Source organism: Octopus bimaculoides, chromosome 3 (genome assembly GCF_001194135.2).
Source record: "Octopus bimaculoides isolate UCB-OBI-ISO-001 chromosome 3, ASM119413v2, whole genome shotgun sequence".
Lineage (NCBI taxonomy): Eukaryota > Metazoa > Mollusca > Cephalopoda > Octopoda > Octopodidae > Octopus > Octopus bimaculoides.
Window position 1 is genome coordinate 157,000,628 of NC_068983.1, and position 6,364 is coordinate 157,006,991.

Here is a 6,364-nt window from a genome sequence, read left to right on the forward strand (position 1 = left end):
TATATATATATATATATATCTGGTATATCTATATATATATACCGTCAAACCCACCACTAAGGAGTAAAGGGTCTTTATAGCAATGAATGCAAGATGCATTTTCGTTACGGCTGAGTCTGACATTGTAGAATTTGTCACTTCTAACAGTACTGACTAAAGACGGTGCTCTCGTGGACTGGGCGGAAACGTGAAAACGTTGCTGTCAAAAGCAGACAAATCTCTCTCCCTCTACCTCGTCTCTTTCTCTCGCTGCATATGTATGTATGTATGTATGTATATATATATATATATAGCCAGTCATACTGTCTCTTAAGACAGTAAAACATTCCCTCAATATACACAAGAGAAAAAGGCCAGGTCAGTTCCTTCTCAATTTTATTCGATTGTCAAAGAATATGTATAAGAATATGTATATGTATTTTTCCATATGTGTATTTTCATACACTGTTTTTAACACTGTTTTTAACAATTTCACCTTAATATCAGAGAATGTGTGACAATCAGTATGTGACACTACAAAGTTCATACAAAGCTTTATACTTTAAATATATTTTATCATCAAAGAAGGTATATATGCATTTTAATACTCAGACTGTTTTTTAACATTTTTTATTATTCTCAAAGACTTTTGATAATCTTTTTCTAAAAAAGTGAAACCGGTTAAGTAAATAAATATCTTTAAAAAATAAGTGCATTTTCAAACCTTCTTTCATATATATTTCCACTCGTACGGTATTCCACAACTTTACTTTATTATATATATATATATATATATATACTTTTTTTTTAATAGATAAAAAAGACACACACACCTTCATCTTCTATCTCATTCTCTCTTCACCACAACTACCTATGCTAAAATGTACCTAGAAAATAATCTTACAAAACGTTTTATATTGCATAGTAATACAACTAAATCCTGTACCTCCTAATACTTTGTACACAACACATTCAACCATAAGTGAGACATACGCATATAAAGAGTATCTCAGCTAAGTAGTCATCATCGTCTGGTAGAGCTGATGACCAGTCAAACTTCGAAGTCACTGTCACAAGGCTTTCTTGTAAAATAAAACACTATATTCTGTGTTTATATATTGAGTTCCTCCTCAGTTAATGTCCGATTGTCTTTACGTATATTTATGCATAAAGGACACACATCAATATATATATATGTATGTATATATATGTGCATGCATGCATATGTGTGTGCGTGTGTGCATGTATGCATAGATATATATATATATATATATATGTGTGTGTATATATATATGTGTGTATATATATATATATATATATATATATATATATATATATATATATATATGTATGTATGTATGTATGTATGTATGTATGTATGTATACACAATTACATCTATATGTATGTGCGTCTGGTGTTTGTGATTTATTTCATTCATCTCTATGGTCTAGTGATTGGTTCACATCGATGGCAATCTTGTATTTTTGTACGAAAGTTTTCCAGCCGCGATAAAAACAACGAAACATGTAATTGAAACACAGAAGATAATTATTCTACGAGATGAATATGACTGATAGGAAAAAGAACATTCATAAATCCATTTTTTTTTTCTCTATAGAAATTTTCATTAAATAACAACTTTATAGTCTGCCTATTTTGTCATGAACGTTGCTGTAAACTAACTTTATAATAATGTAATGTCATGACATTGTTCCGAAATACAAGTTTATCTAATCGACTAGAACTTACTGAAATAATTTGGTTTCTGCTTATTCCTTATTCCATACGATATTGAATACATTTTTGTTTTTGGTTTATTTGTACATGGGGTTCATGTCGGTGTGATGTAAGTTACTTTTATGACTGATCATGTGACAGTTTTCTTTATATAACAGCCATCAAACAATAGCAATAAAGATACTGAATTGATTGTATATATTTCCGTATATGCGTTTGTGTGTATACCTTTGTTGGTGTATATGCATACAAATAACATGTTATGACATCACATGCTTTTGCACCTGGTTACGAGAATATATGAGGAGATACTATTAAATTATAATGTCAACCTAAAATTGAATAAATATATATTGGTATTTCATAAATTTTCATTCTTGTCTAAGATACTTCGTTATAAACGTAATAAATTGGTTTACTTGGAGAAAGAGGAAAAGTTTAATGTTTCGCTTTTATCCTTCGTCGGGGATAAATGTTTTCTTATGTACCGAACATATATAATAGATGCAGTGAGGATGACAAAAAGACGGGAGAAAATAATGAACTATAAGAGTGAGAAAAGAGAATATATCAAAGAATAAGTGAGAGCAAAGAATACATGAGAGGGAAGAAAATAGAAAGAGGCAACATAATAACGGAAGTGGATAGATATCAGAAGACGACAGGGATATGATTATTAATAAGAATACTAGCAAACTGTGAAGCATGATGATAAATCTGGGTTGCAAGGATTGGAGAGTGTAAAGTTAAGAGAGGAAAAGAAAATTACCTCGAAACTGTTCAGTTATTTCCCGTCGACAGATCTCTGGTTCCTGTAATCCTAGCTTTTTAGGTTGTCTTTTAATTTAGACGGTCAAATGTGAGCTGTAGTCTTAGTAATGGCTAGCATGAGTATATTGTAATTTTAGTATAACATTACTATACATCTAACAATCTGACCTGCCAATGTTTGTTATTGCAGATTGAAGGAGAAGGTTGTAACAGCACTTTGAACACACCCAACTAAACACCATTTACCACAGCTGACTATTTTGAAAAATGCAGTCGGGACGTGAAGAGAATTTAGAAGCTCGCTATGCAATAGTTTTGTGTTAAACTGGGCAAAAATGCGACAGAGGCGGATGAAATGCTCTAGACTACTAATGGATTAACTTGTATGAACCGAGCATCTATTTTTCACTGGCACAGGAGGTTCGAGGTTGGTACAGAAGAGATGAGAGATGTGAGAGGAAGAGGGAGATCAGACCATCAGAGCTGACTAAGAAAATTCGCAATTTTCTGAATGAAGACAATGAGCATACAGTCTGGAGTTGATTGGAAGCTATACACAGAATTATTCATGAAGATCTAAAATGCGCAAAATTTCTGCGAAGTTTGTTTCCAGGTTGTTCAGTGACGAGCAGAATGAAAACTGCGTTGGCGATAGTAAGCAGATGGTTGAGCTCATTACCTCTAATCCAAGAGTAATTGAGTTTCTGGGTACATGTGATGAAAGATGAATCTACTGTCATTTTTCAGAGACTTAGCGATAGAATGCCCAATGGAAACATTCTGGCTCCCCCATACCTACCAAATTCAGGTAAAGCAAGTCCATCGTGAAGCTCATGGGGAGTTTCCTAATTGACAGCAAGGGCATAATTTACATCCACTGAGTTCCCTCTGGTCAGACAATCATCAAAGATTTGTGGAGGTTTTGAGAGAGTTGAGGGAGAGATTTCGTCACAAAAGGCCAGAAATATATACTATTTGCCATCATCACCGGTTAATGATATCCTTCTATTTGCCTGTACCAGGTCCATCAGTCTGCGCCTCATCCTCTTCTGCACATGACCACAGCATTCATATTTCTCAATTTTGATGTTCTTATAGATGGGGGGATCAGCATTGTCAAACTACGACAATATATAGCAGAATAGGAGCTATTTTCGCACCAAAAATTCAACCATTGCGAAAGAGTTTTAGGAGTTCCTGATGGACATGGTTAAAGACGAAGACTTTGTTTACCTTTTGATGGAGAAATCTCAAAATCGAAAATTTTGTCCCGAATCACGAAATCTAAGGTATTAGTCTTGCCTTAAAAGTATTTTAACACTGTTTACAGATTTAAATGTTTTGGGTATAAGACATGAGCAGATCCCATGAGCATTATTTTTTGAATTTCTTTCATTTTTGGATTTCCTAGTATCTGAGCTAGGTAGCAGTCAACCCCTTTTGCTATCGTTCCTAGGGCACTTATGAAACAGGTATTGCTTTAGTCTTGAGGTTCCACATTTTGCCAATTTCTATTTCAAGATCTTTATACTTACACTGTTTTTTTTGGTAGATCTTGATAAATACATTTATGTCGATTGGAACAGTCATATTAATGAGGAGGCATGATTTTTGCCCGAAATCCTTCAATATAATGTCTGGCCTATTTGCATCTGTCTTTCTGTCAGCTTGAACGGTGAAGTTCCAAAGGAGGTGATTTGTGTTCCCACCAGTTTTTATCATGGAGCAGGCTCAATATTATTATTACTATTAGCATTATTGAGTGAGAGAGTAGTACATGTCATCAAAGTGACACTAGAGTAAAATATACGAAGCCCCGTATGCCCATCATGACAACCCCTCTGATAATGGTACACCAGGCACATGCATCATGATCTATCAGGATAAACTGCGCATGACCTTGCAGATGGGGCCCATGGTAATCTAATATCAATATAAACAGCGCATGACCTTGCAGGTGGAGCCCAGTTTGAATTTTATTCAGGTCGAGTAGCCAACCCAAAATGTCCCTGAATAAGGGTTGTTTAAGGATGTTGAACAAAACACCCATGTTTCCAATCCTGAAATCAATTGATGTGTAATTGAACCTTTTTATGAGTCTTCGTTTGTTTTCTCGAATTCGGCGCGTGTTTATTGTGATATTTTAAGGTAGTTTAGAGAAATTTGGAGTCTTCATTCAGCATGCGGCTTGGGTTGTATACGTACTCACGTTCCCTGAATATAAATTTATAAATTTATTATTATCATTATTATTATTATTAATATTATTCAGTAGTCTTTTATTATTATTTGTTTTGACTCAGGTTCGGGCTTATTCGTGGTATGATTTATATGGGTAGCGGGTTACTACCTGTGACATTAGGTATCCACAAGTTTTCAGCAGACAGTCAAGTGCTTAGAGCCCTCCTGTTAATTCTTGCTGTCCCTATGAGACAAACTATAGGAGCTCTACAAGGCATTCAATTCCAATCTCCTTCAGCAATTTGTCTATATTTAGGCGTACTCTTCTCAACGCACCAATTATTAGAGGCACGACCTTCGCAGTTTTCATAGTCCAATTTCTTCCTATTTCAAATTGTGAGGGATTGTATAGTTTGTGGGGTTTCTTTTTTCTTTTTCTTTACGATCCTCGAATCAAGCGGGCATGATGGCTCAATTACTAAACAACTTCGCTTTTCCTTATCTATAATTTTTATGCCCGGTCTATTATTTTCTAACTTCTTGTCTGCTTGAATAGGAAAGTCCCACAAAATCTTACATTTCTCCGACTCCAGTACCCTTTCGACTCGTTGATTGTACCCTGTGTTTCCAGCTTCAAATCCCTATTTTTGACAAAGTTTCAAGTATAAAACTTTTACAACCTGGTCGTGCCTCCATTTCTTATATTCTTCTTGTGCCAACTTGGGGCATTCTACCGCTATGTTTGCCACTATCTCGTTCCAAGTTCAACAGGCTCTACATTTTTCTCTCCATATATATTATTTCTCAAGTTGTTTGTTTTTATTGCTTGAACTTCGGCTGCTACAATTAGGCTCTCTGCTTCTTTTTTCAATTGCCCTTTCTTTTAACCAAGCCCAGGATTTTGTTCCACATACATCCTCGGTGACTTTCCAATCTTGGCCATGTCAAGGTTCCTTTTTGATCTGTCTGAGGTGCTGTCTTTGAATTTCAGTCTTGTCCTTCTCTCCTATTATGCACTTTATCAACTGTTCTTTATTTACTCTCTTTAGTAGTTTTCTGTGCTGTTTTTCTGTACTACTACTACAGATTTCTGTGCCTCTCAACAAATGACTATGATGCACTCCCACTATTTCTGCTCCTGATCAGAGATGTACATATTGTCAGCCACTAAGGGACATACCCAAATTGTTAAGGTCAAGCAATTAACAAGCAAATCTGTGGTACTGAGCAGAATATTTTGTGTAGCCCATTTTTACACCAAGACAAAGCATGTACATAACACTTCCAATCGGTTAAGATCAGAAACTATGAGAGCCAGTACCTGGTACTGCATCAGGGCATTTATTATTATAAGTGACAGTTCTATGGGAACACAATTCCGATTTCCTTTAAATTCCTCTTGATGCCTTCTGATACGGTCCCGAAGGACCCAACAATAATTGGCACTATCTTCACCTTCAGTTTTCATAGCCGGGTTATTTATTTCATTCATTCATTCATTCATTCATTCATTCATTCTTCTTCTTCTTCTTCTTCTTCTTCTTCTTCTTCTTCTTCTTCTTCTTCTTCTTCTTCTTCTTTTCCTCCTCCTCCTCCTCCTTCTTCTACTTCTTCTTCTTCTTCTTCTTCTTCTTCTTATTATTATTATTATTATTATTATTATTATTATTATTATTATTATTATTATTATTCAGT